This window comes from Lepisosteus platostomus, chromosome 10 (genome assembly GCF_059453375.1).
Source record: "Lepisosteus platostomus isolate fLepPlt1 chromosome 10, fLepPlt1.hap1, whole genome shotgun sequence".
NCBI lineage: Eukaryota > Metazoa > Chordata > Actinopteri > Semionotiformes > Lepisosteidae > Lepisosteus > Lepisosteus platostomus.
The window spans coordinates 29,140,761-29,153,753 of record NC_142620.1 but is presented as its reverse complement, the minus strand read 5'-3'; positions in this window follow the sequence as shown (position 1 = coordinate 29,153,753).

Here is a 12,993-nt window from a genome sequence, read left to right as displayed (position 1 = left end):
TTCAGCCCGAAATAAACGCGTTTTCTCAACCCTTGGAATCACAGTGTAACTGACTGGCTCAGAAGAGCCCACTGAGTCAGCCCTTAACCCCAGTAAGCAGAAGTTGTCAAAACGTATTTTCAGCACAAATAAACACGTTTTGGCAACTTTGGTCACCAACATGTAAGTTATAGTGCAGGAACAGAACACTTTTCAAAACGTGTTTTTCAGCCCGAAATAAACGCATTTTCTCAACTCCTGGAAACACAGTGTAACTGACTGGCTCAGAAGAGCCCACTGAGTCAGCCCTTAACCCCAGTAAGCAGAAGTTGTCAAAACGTGTTTTTAAGCACAAATAAACACGTTTTGGCAACTTTGGTCACCAACATGTAAGTTATAGTGCAGGAACAGAACACTTTTCAAAACGTGTTTTTCAGCCCGAAATAAACGCGTTTTCTCAACTCCTGGAAACACAGTGTAACTGACTGGCTCAGAAGAGCCCACTGAGTCAGCCCTTAACCCCAGTGTGCAGAAGTTGTCAAAACGTGTTTTTCAGCACAAATAAACACGTTTTGGCAATTTGGTCAACAACATGTAAGTTATAGGGCAGGAACAGAACACTTTTCAAAACGTGTTTTTCAGCCCGAAATAAACGCGTTTTCTCAACTCCTGGAATCACAGTGTAACTGACTGGCTCAGAAGAGCCCACTGAGTCAGCCCTTAACCCCAGTGTGCAGAAGTTGTCAAAACTTGTTTTTCAGCACAAATAAACACGTTTTGGCAACTTTGGTCACCAACATGTAAGTTATAGGGCAGGAACAGAACACTTTTCAAAACGTGTTTTTCAGCCCGAAATAAACGCGTTTTCTCAACCCTTGGAATCACAGTGTAACTGACTGGCTCAGAAGAGCCCACTGAGTCAGCCCTTAACCCCAGTGTGCAGAAGTTGTCAAAACGTGTTTTTCAGCACAAATAAACACGTTTTGGCAATTTGGTCAACAACATGTAAGTTATAGGGCAGGAACAGAACACTTTTCAAAACGTGTTTTTCAGCCCGAAATAAACGCGTTTTCTCAACTCCTGGAATCACAGTGTAACTGACTGGCTCAGAAGAGCCCACTGAGTCAGCCCTTAACCCCAGTGTGCAGAAGTTGTCAAAAAGAGTTTTTCAGCACAAATAAACACGTTTTGGCAACTTTGGTCAACAACATGTAAGTTATATGGTAGGAACAGAACACTTTCCAAAACGTGTTTTTCAGCCCGAAATAAACGCGTTTTCTCAACTCTTGGAATCACAGTGTAACTGACTGGCTCAGAAGAGCCCACTGAGTCAGCCCTTAACCCCAGTGTGCAGAAGTTGTCAAAACGTGTTTTTCAGCACAAATAAACACGTTTTGGCAACTTTGGTCACCAACATGTAAGTTATAGGGCAGGAACAGAACACTTTTCAAAACGTGTTTTTCAGCCCGAAATAAACGCGTTTTCTCAACTCCTGGAATCACAGTGTAACTGACTGGCTCAGAAGAGCCCACTGAGTCAGCCCTTAACCCCAGTGTGCAGAAGTTGTCAAAACGTGTTTTTCAGCACAAATAAACACGTTTTGGCAACTTTGGTCACCGACATGTAAGTTATGGGGCAGGAACAGAACACTTTTCAAAACGTGTTTTTCAGCCCGAAATAAACGCGTTTTCTCAACCCTTGGAATCACAGTGTAACTGACTGGCTCAGAAGAGCCCACTGAGTCAGCCCTTAACCCCAGTGTGCAGAAGTTGTCAAAACGTGTTTTTCAGCACAAATAAACACGTTTTGGCAACTTTGGTCACCAACATGTAAGTTATAGGGCAGGAACAGAACACTTTTCAAAACGTGTTTTTCAGCCCGAAATAAACGCGTTTTCTCAACTCCTGGAATCACAGTGTAACTGACTGGCTCAGAAGAGCCCACTGAGTCAGCCCTTAACCCCAGTGTGCAGAAGTTGTCAAAAAGTGTTTTTCAGCACAAATAAACACGTTTTGGCAACTTTGGTCAACAACATGTAAGTTATATGGTAGGAACAGAACACTTTTCAAAACGTGTTTTTCAGCCCGAAATAAACGCGTTTTCTCAACTCTTGGAATCACAGTGTAACTGACTGGCTCAGAAGAGCCCACTGAGTCAGCCCTTAACCCCAGTGTGCAGAAGTTGTCAAAACGTGTTTTTCAGCACAAATAAACACGTTTTGGCAACTTTGGTCAACAACATGTAAGTTATAGGGCAGGAACAGAACACTTTTCAAAACGTGTTTTTCAGCCCGAAATAAACGTGTTTTCTCAACCCTTGGAATCACAGTGTAACTGACTGGCTCAGAAGAGCCCACTGAGTCAGCCCTTAACCCCAGTGTGCAGAAGTTGTCAAAACGTGTTTTTCAGCACAAATAAACACGTTTTGGCAACTTTGGTCAACAACATGTAAGTTATAGGGCAGGAACAGAACACTTTTCAAAACGTGTTTTTCAGCCCGAAATAAACGCGTTTTCTCAACCCTTGGAATCACAGTGTAACTGACTGGCTCAGAAGAGCCCACTGAGTCAGCCCTTAACCCCAGTGTGCAGAAGTTGTCAAAACGTGTTTTTCAGCACAAATAAACACGTTTTGGCAACTTTGGTCACCAACATGTAAGTTATAGGGCAGGAACAGAACACTTTTCAAAACGTGTTTTTCAGCCCGAAATAAACGCGTTTTCTCAACCCTTGGAATCACAGTGTAACTGACTGGCTCAGAAGAGCCCACTGAGTCAGCCCTTAACCCCAGTGTGCAGAAGTTGTCAAAACGTGTTTTTCAGCACAAATAAACACGTTTTGGCAACTTTGGTCACCAACATGTAAGTTATAGGGCAGGAACAGAACACTTTTCAAAACGTGTTTTTCAGCCCGAAATAAACGCGTTTTCTCAACTCTTGGAATCACAGTGTAACTGACTGGCTCAGAAGAGCCCACTGAGTCAGCCCTTAACCCCAGTAAGCAGAAGTTGTCAAAACGTGTTTTTAAGCACAAATAAACACGTTTTGGCAACTCTGGTCACCAACATGTAAGTTATAGGGCAGGAACAGAACACTTTTCAAAACGTGTTTTTCAGCCCGAAATAAACGCATTTTCTCAACCCTTGGAATCACAGTGTAACTGACTGGCTCAGAAGAGCCCACTGAGTCAGCCCTTAACCCCAGTGTGCAGAAGTTGTCAAACCGTGTTTTTCAGCACAAATAAACACGTTTTGGCAACTTTGGTCACCAACATGTAAGTTATAGGGCAGGAACAGAACACTTTTCAAAACGTGTTTTTCAGAAGAAATAAACGCGTTTTCTCAACCCTTGGAATCACAGTGTAACTGACTGGCTCAGAAGAGCCCACTGAGTCAGCCCTTAACCCCAGTGTGCAGAAGTTGTCAAAACGTGTTTTTCAGCACAAATAAACACGTTTTGGCAACTTTGGTCAACAACATGTAAGTTATAGGGCAGGAACAGAACACTTTTCAAAACGTGTTTTTCAGCCCGAAATAAACGCGTTTTCTCAACCCTTGGAATCACAGTGTAACTGACTGGCTCAGAAGAGCCCACTGAGTCAGCCCTTAACCCCAGTGTGCAGAAGTTGTCAAAACGTGTTTTTCAGCACAAATAAACACGGTTTGGCAACTTTGGTCACCAATATGTAAGTTATAGGGCAGGAACAGAACACTTTTCAAAACGTGTTTTTCAGCCCGAAATAAACGCGTTTTCTCAACCCTTGGAATCACAGTGTAACTGACTGGCTCAGAAGAGCCCACTGAGTCAGCCCTTAACCCCAGTGTGCAGAAGTTGTCAAAACGTGTTTTTCAGCACAAATAAACGCGTTTTCTCAACCCTTGGAATCACAGTGTAACTGACTGGCTCAGAAGAGCCCACTGAGTCAGCCCTTAACCCCAGTAAGCAGAAGTTGTCAAAACGTGTTTTTAAGCACAAATAAACACGTTTTGGCAACTTTGGTCACCAACATGTAAGTTATAGGGCAGGAACAGAACACTTTTCAAAACGTGTTTTTCAGCCCGAAATAAACGCGTTTTCTCAACTACTGGAAACACAGTGTAACTGACTGGCTCAGAAGAGCCCACTGAGTCAGCCCTTAACCCCAGTGTGCAGAAGTTGTCAAAACGTGTTTTTAAGCACAAATAAACACGTTTTGGCAACTTTGGTCACCAACATGTAAGTTATAGGGCAGGAACAGAACACTTTTCAAAACGTGTTTTTCAGCCCGAAATAAATGCGTTTTCTCAACCCTTGGAATCACAGTGTAACTGACTGGCTCAGAAGAGCCCACTGAGTCAGCCCTTAACCCCAGTGTGCAGAAGTTGTCAAAAAGTGTTTTTCAGCACAAATAAACACGTTTTGGCAACTTTGGTCAACAACATGTAAGTTATATGGTAGGAACAGAACACTTTCCAAAACGTGTTTTTCAGCCCGAAATAAACGCGTTTTCTCAACTCTTGGAATCACAGTGTAACTGACTGGCTCAGAAGAGCCCACTGAGTCAGCCCTTAACCCCAGTGTGCAGAAGTTGTCAAAACGTGTTTTTCAGCACAAATAAACACGTTTTGGCAACTTTGGTCACCAACATGTAAGTTATAGGGCAGGAACAGAACACTTTTCAAAACGTGTTTTTCAGCCCGAAATAAACGCGTTTTCTCAACCCTTGGAATCACAGTGTAACTGACTGGCTCAGAAGAGCCCACTGAGTCAGCCCTTAACCCCAGTGTGCAGAAGTTGTCAAAACGTGTTTTTCAGCACAAATAAACGCGTTTTCTCAACCCTTGGAATCACAGTGTAACTGACTGGCTCAGAAGAGCCCACTGAGTCAGCCCTTAACCCCAGTAAGCAGAAGTTGTCAAAACGTGTTTTTAAGCACAAATAAACACGTTTTGGCAACTTTGGTCACCAACATGTAAGTTATAGGGCAGGAACAGAACACTTTTCAAAACGTGTTTTTCAGCCCGAAATAAACGCGTTTTCTCAACTCCTGGAAACACAGTGTAACTGACTGGCTCAGAAGAGCCCACTGAGTCAGCCCTTAACCCCAGTGTGCAGAAGTTGTCAAAACGTGTTTTTAAGCACAAATAAACACGTTTTGGCAACTTTGGTCACCAACATGTAAGTTATAGGGCAGGAACAGAACACTTTTCAAAACGTGTTTTTCAGCCCGAAATAAATGCGTTTTCTCAACCCTTGGAATCACAGTGTAACTGACTGGCTCAGAAGAGCCCACTGAGTCAGCCCTTAACCCCAGTGTGCAGAAGTTGTCAAAACGTGTTTTTCAGCACAAATAAACACGTTTTGGCAACTTTGGTCACCAACATGTAAGTTATAGGGCAGGAACAGAACACTTTTCAAAACGTGTTTTTCAGCCCGAAATAAACGCGTTTTCTCAACTCCTGGAATCACAGTGTAACTGACTGGCTCAGAAGAGCCCACTGAGTCAGCCCTTAACCCCAGTGTGCAGAAGTTGTCAAAAAGTGTTTTTCAGCACAAATAAACACGTTTTGGCAACTTTGGTCAACAACATGTAAGTTATATGGTAGGAACAGAACACTTTCCAAAACGTGTTTTTCAGCCCGAAATAAACGCGTTTTCTCAACTCTTGGAATCACAGTGTAACTGACTGGCTCAGAAGAGCCCACTGAGTCAGCCCTTAACCCCAGTGTGCAGAAGTTGTCAAAACGTGTTTTTCAGCACAAATAAACACGTTTTGGCAACTTTGGTCACCAACATGTAAGTTATAGGGCAGGAACAGAACACTTTTCAAAACGTGTTTTTCAGCCCGAAATAAACGCGTTTTCTCAACCCTTGGAATCACAGTGTAACTGACTGGCTCAGAAGAGCCCACTGAGTCAGCCCTTAACCCCAGTGTGCAGAAGTTGTCAAAACGTGTTTTTCAGCACAAATAAACGTGTTTTCTCAACCCTTGGAATCACAGTGTAACTGACTGGCTCAGAAGAGCCCACTGAGTCAGCCCTTAACCCCAGTAAGCAGAAGTTGTCAAAACGTGTTTTTAAGCACAAATAAACACGTTTTGGCAACTTTGGTCACCAACATGTAAGTTATAGTGCAGGAACAGAACACTTTTCAAAACGTGTTTTTCAGCCCGAAATAAACGCGTTTTTTCAACTCCTGGAAACACAGTGTAACTGACTGGCTCAGAAGAGCCCACTGAGTCAGCCCTTAACCCCAGTGTGCAGAAGTTGTCAAAACGTGTTTTTCAGCACAAATAAACACGTTTTGGCAATTTGGTCAACAACATGTAAGTTATAGGGCAGGAACAGAACACTTTTCAAAACGTGTTTTTCAGCCCGAAATAAACGCGTTTTCTCAACTCCTGGAATCACAGTGTAACTGACTGGCTCAGAAGAGCCCACTGAGTCAGCCCTTAACCCCAGTGTGCAGAAGTTGTCAAAACTTGTTTTTCAGCACAAATAAACACGTTTTGGCAACTTTGGTCACCAACATGTAAGTTATAGGGCAGGAACAGAACACTTTTCAAAACGTGTTTTTCAGCCCGAAATAAACGCGTTTTCTCAACCCTTGGAATCACAGTGTAACTGACTGGCTCAGAAGAGCCCACTGAGTCAGCCCTTAACCCCAGTAAGCAGAAGTTGTCAAAACGTATTTTCAGCACAAATAAACACGTTTTGGCAACTTTGGTCACCAACATGTAAGTTATAGTGCAGGAACAGAACACTTTTCAAAACGTGTTTTTCAGCCCGAAATAAACGCATTTTCTCAACTCCTGGAAACACAGTGTAACTGACTGGCTCAGAAGAGCCCACTGAGTCAGCCCTTAACCCCAGTAAGCAGAAGTTGTCAAAACGTGTTTTTAAGCACAAATAAACACGTTTTGGCAACTTTGGTCACCAACATGTAAGTTATAGTGCAGGAACAGAACACTTTTCAAAACGTGTTTTTCAGCCCGAAATAAACGCGTTTTCTCAACTCCTGGAAACACAGTGTAACTGACTGGCTCAGAAGAGCCCACTGAGTCAGCCCTTAACCCCAGTGTGCAGAAGTTGTCAAAACGTGTTTTTCAGCACAAATAAACACGTTTTGGCAATTTGGTCAACAACATGTAAGTTATAGGGCAGGAACAGAACACTTTTCAAAACGTGTTTTTCAGCCCGAAATAAACGCGTTTTCTCAACTCCTGGAATCACAGTGTAACTGACTGGCTCAGAAGAGCCCACTGAGTCAGCCCTTAACCCCAGTGTGCAGAAGTTGTCAAAACTTGTTTTTCAGCACAAATAAACACGTTTTGGCAACTTTGGTCACCAACATGTAAGTTATAGGGCAGGAACAGAACACTTTTCAAAACGTGTTTTTCAGCCCGAAATAAACGCGTTTTCTCAACCCTTGGAATCACAGTGTAACTGACTGGCTCAGAAGAGCCCACTGAGTCAGCCCTTAACCCCAGTGTGCAGAAGTTGTCAAAACGTGTTTTTCAGCACAAATAAACACGTTTTGGCAATTTGGTCAACAACATGTAAGTTATAGGGCAGGAACAGAACACTTTTCAAAACGTGTTTTTCAGCCCGAAATAAACGCGTTTTCTCAACTCCTGGAATCACAGTGTAACTGACTGGCTCAGAAGAGCCCACTGAGTCAGCCCTTAACCCCAGTGAGCAGAAGTTGTCAAAACGTGTTTTTCAGCACAAATAAACACATTTTGGCAACTTTGGTCACCAACATGTAAGTTATAGGGCAGGAACAGAACACTTTTCAAAACGTGTTTTTCAGCCCGAAATAAACGCGTTTTCTCAACTCCTGGAATCACAGTGTAACTGACTGGCTCAGAAGAGCCCACTGAGTCAGCCCTTAACCCCAGTGTGGAGAAGTTGTCAAAACGTGTTTTTCAGCACAAATAAACACGTTTTGGCAACTTTGGTCACCAACATGTAAGTTATAGGCCAGGAACAGAACACTTTTCAAAACGTGTTTTTCAGCCCGAAATAAACGCGTTTTCTCAACCCTTGGAATCACAGTGTAACTGACTGGCTCAGAAGAGCCCACTGAGTCAGCCCTTAACCCCAGTGTGCAGAAGTTGTCAAAACGTGTTTTTAAGCACAAATAAACACGTTTTGGCAACTTTGGTCACCAACATGTAAGTTATAGGGCAGGAACAGAACACTTTTCAAAACGTGTTTTTCAGCCCGAAATAAACGCGTTTTCTCAACTCCTGGAATCACAGTGTAACTGACTGGCTCAGAAGAGCCCACTGAGTCAGCCCTTAACCCCAGTGTGCAGAAGTTGTCAAAACGTGTTTTTCAGCACAAATAAACACGTTTTGGCAACTTTGGTCAACAACATGTAAGTTATAGGGCAGGAACAGAACACTTTTCAAAACGTGTTTTTCAGCCCGAAATAAACACGTTTTCTCAACTCTTGGAATCACAGTGTAACTGACTGGCTCAGAAGAGCCCACTGAGTCAGCCCTTAACCCCAGTGTGCAGAAGTTGTCAAAACGTGTTTTTCAGCACAAATAAACACGTTTTGGCAACTTTGGTCACCAACATGTAAGTTATAGGGCAGGAACAGAACACTTTTCAAAACGTGTTTTTCAGCCCGAAATAAACGCGTTTTCTCAACTCCTGGAATCACAGTGTAACTGACTGGCTCAGAAGAGCCCACTGAGTCAGCCCTTAACCCCAGTGTGCAGAAGTTGTCAAAACGTGTTTTTCAGCACAAATAAACACGTTTTGGCAACTTTGGTCAACAACATGTAAGTTATAGGGCAGGAACAGAACACTTTTCAAAACGTGTTTTTCAGCCCGAAATAAACGCGTTTTCTCAACCCTTGGAATCACAGTGTAACTGACTGGCTCAGAAGAGCCCACTGAGTCAGCCCTTAACCCCAGTGTGCAGAAGTTGTCAAAACGTGTTTTTCAGCACAAATAAACACGTTTTGGCAACTTTGGTCACCAACATGTAAGTTATAGGGCAGGAACAGAACACTTTTCAAAACGTGTTTTTCAGCCCGAAATAAACGCGTTTTCTCAACCCTTGGAATCACAGTGTAACTGACTGGCTCAGAAGAGCCCACTGAGTCAGCCCTTAACCCCAGTGTGCAGAAGTTGTCAAAACGTGTTTTTAAGCACAAATAAACACGTTTTGGCAACTTTGGTCACCAACATGTAAGTTATAGGGCAGGAACAGAACACTTTTCAAAACGTGTTTTTCAGCCCGAAATAAACGCGTTTTCTCAACTCCTGGAATCACAGTGTAACTGACTGGCTCAGAAGAGCCCACTGAGTCAGCCCTTAACCCCAGTGTGCAGAAGTTGTCAAAACGTGTTTTTCAGCACAAATAAACACGTTTTGGCAACTTTGGTCAACAACATGTAAGTTATAGGGCAGGAACAGAACACTTTTCAAAACGTGTTTTTCAGCCCGAAATAAACGCGTTTTCTCAACCCTTGGAATCACAGTGTAACTGACTGGCTCAGAAGAGCCCAATGAGTCAGCCCTTAACCCCAGTGTGCAGAAGTTGTCAAAACGTGTTTTTAAGCACAAATAAACACGTTTTGGCAACTTTGGTCACCAACATGTAAGTTATAGGGCAGGAACAGAACACTTTTCAAAACGTGTTTTTCAGCCCGAAATAAACGCGTTTTCTCAACTCCTGGAATCACAGTGTAACTGACTGGCTCAGAAGAGCCCACTGAGTCAGCCCTTAACCCCAGTGTGCAGAAGTTGTCAAAACGTGTTTTTCAGCACAAATAAACACGTTTTGGCAACTTTGGTCAACAACATGTAAGTTATAGGGCAGGAACAGAACACTTTTCAAAACGTGTTTTTCAGCCCGAAATAAACGCGTTTTCTCAACCCTTGGAATCACAGTGTAACTGACTGGCTCAGAAGAGCCCACTGAGTCAGCCCTTAACCCCAGTGTGCAGAAGTTGTCAAAACGTGTTTTTAAGCACAAATAAACACGTTTTGGCAACTTTGGTCACCAACATGTAAGTTATAGGGCAGGAACAGAACACTTTTCAAAACGTGTTTTTCAGCCCGAAATAAACGCGTTTTCTCAACTCCTGGAATCACAGTGTAACTGACTGGCTCAGAAGAGCCCACTGAGTCAGCCCTTAACCCCAGTGTGCAGAAGTTGTCAAAACGTGTTTTTCAGCCCAAATAAACACGTTTTGGCAACTTTGGTCAACAACATGTAAGTTATAGGGCAGGAACAGAACACTTTTCAAAACGTGTTTTTCAGCCCGAAATAAACACGTTTTCTCAACTCCTGGAATCACAGTGTAACTGACTGGCTCAGAAGAGCCGACTGAGTCAGCCCTTAACCCCAGTGTGCAGAAGTTGTCAAAACGTGTTTTTCAGCACAAATAAACACGTTTTGGCAACTTTGGTCAACAACATGTAAGTTATAGGGCAGGAACAGAACACTTTTCAAAACATGTTTTTCAGCCCGAAATAAACGCGTTTTCTCAACCCTTGGAATCACAGTGTAACTGACTGGCTCAGAAGAGCCCACTGAGTCAGCCCTTAACCCCAGTTTGCAGAAGTTGTCAAAACGTGTTTTTCAGCACAAATAAACACGTTTTGGCAACTTTGGTCAACAACATGTAAGTTATAGGGCAGGAACAGAACACTTTTCAAAACGTGTTTTTCAGCCCGAAATAAACACGTTTTCTCAACTCTTGGAATCACAGTGTAACTGACTGGCTCAGAAGAGCCCACTGAGTCAGCCCTTAACCCCAGTGTGCAGAAGTTGTCAAAACGTGTTTTTCAGCACAAATAAACACGTTTTGGCAACTTTGGTCACCAACATGTAAGTTATAGGGCAGGAACAGAACACTTTTCAATACGTGTTTTTCAGCCCGAAATAAACGCTTTTTCTCAACTCTTGGAATCACAGTGTAACTGACTGGCTCAGAAGAGCCCACTGAGTCAGCCCTTAACCCCAGTGTGCAGAAGTTGTCAAAACGTGTTTTTCAGCACAAATAAACACGTTTTGGCAACTTTGGTCACCAACATGTAAGTTATAGGGCAGGAACAGAACACTTTTCAAAACGTGTTTTTCAGCCCGAAATAAACGCGTTTTCTCAACTCCTGGAATCACAGTGTAACTTACTGGCTCAGAAGAGCCCACTGAGTCAGCCCTTAACCCCAGTGTGCAGAAGTTGTCAAAACGTGTTTTTCAGCACAAATAAACACGTTTTGGCAACTTTGGTCACCAACATGTAAGTTATAGGGCAGGAACAGAACACTTTTCAAAACGTGTTTTTCAGCCCGAAATAAACGCTTTTTCTCAACTCTTGGAATCACAGTGTAACTGACTGGCTCAGAAGAGCCCACTGAGTCAGCCCTTAACCCCAGTGTGCAGAAGTTGTCAAAACGTGTTTTTAAGCACAAATAAACACGTTTTGGCAACTTTGGTCACCAACATGTAAGTTATAGGGCAGGAACAGAACACTTTTCAAAACGTGTTTTTCAGCCCGAAATAAACGCGTTTTCTCAACTCCTGGAATCACAGTGTAACTGACTGGCTCAGAAGAGCCCACTGAGTCAGCCCTTAACCCCAGTGTGCAGAAGTTGTCAAAACGTGTTTTTCAGCACAAATAAACACGTTTTGGCAACTTTGGTCAACAACATGTAAGTTATAGGGCAGGAACAGAACACTTTTCAAAACGTGTTTTTCAGCCCGAAATAAACGCGTTTTCTCAACCCTTGGAATCACAGTGTAACTGACTGGCTCAGAAGAGCCCACTGAGTCAGCCCTTAACCCCAGTGTGCAGAAGTTGTCAAAACGTGTTTTTAAGCACAAATAAACACGTTTTGGCAACTTTGGTCACCAACATGTAAGTTATAGGGCAGGAACAGAACACTTTTCAAAACGTGTTTTTCAGCCCGAAATAAACGCGTTTTCTCAACTCCTGGAATCACAGTGTAACTGACTGGCTCAGAAGAGCCCACTGAGTCAGCCCTTAACCCCAGTGTGCAGAAGTTGTCAAAACGTGTTTTTCAGCCCAAATAAACACGTTTTGGCAACTTTGGTCAACAACATGTAAGTTATAGGGCAGGAACAGAACACTTTTCAAAACGTGTTTTTCAGCCCGAAATAAACACGTTTTCTCAACTCCTGGAATCACAGTGTAACTGACTGGCTCAGAAGAGCCGACTGAGTCAGCCCTTAACCCCAGTGTGCAGAAGTTGTCAAAACGTGTTTTTCAGCACAAATAAACACGTTTTGGCAACTTTGGTCAACAACATGTAAGTTATAGGGCAGGAACAGAACACTTTTCAAAACATGTTTTTCAGCCCGAAATAAACGCGTTTTCTCAACCCTTGGAATCACAGTGTAACTGACTGGCTCAGAAGAGCCCACTGAGTCAGCCCTTAACCCCAGTTTGCAGAAGTTGTCAAAACGTGTTTTTCAGCACAAATAAACACGTTTTGGCAACTTTGGTCAACAACATGTAAGTTATAGGGCAGGAACAGAACACTTTTCAAAACGTGTTTTTCAGCCCGAAATAAACACGTTTTCTCAACTCTTGGAATCACAGTGTAACTGACTGGCTCAGAAGAGCCCACTGAGTCAGCCCTTAACCCCAGTGTGCAGAAGTTGTCAAAACGTGTTTTTCAGCACAAATAAACACGTTTTGGCAACTTTGGTCACCAACATGTAAGTTATAGGGCAGGAACAGAACACTTTTCAATACGTGTTTTTCAGCCCGAAATAAACGCTTTTTCTCAACTCTTGGAATCACAGTGTAACTGACTGGCTCAGAAGAGCCCACTGAGTCAGCCCTTAACCCCAGTGTGCAGAAGTTGTCAAAACGTGTTTTTCAGCACAAATAAACACGTTTTGGCAACTTTGGTCACCAACATGTAAGTTATAGGGCAGGAACAGAACACTTTTCAAAACGTGTTTTTCAGCCCGAAATAAACGCGTTTTCTCAACTCCTGGAATCACAGTGTAACTTACTGGCTCAGAAGAGCCCACTGAGTCAGC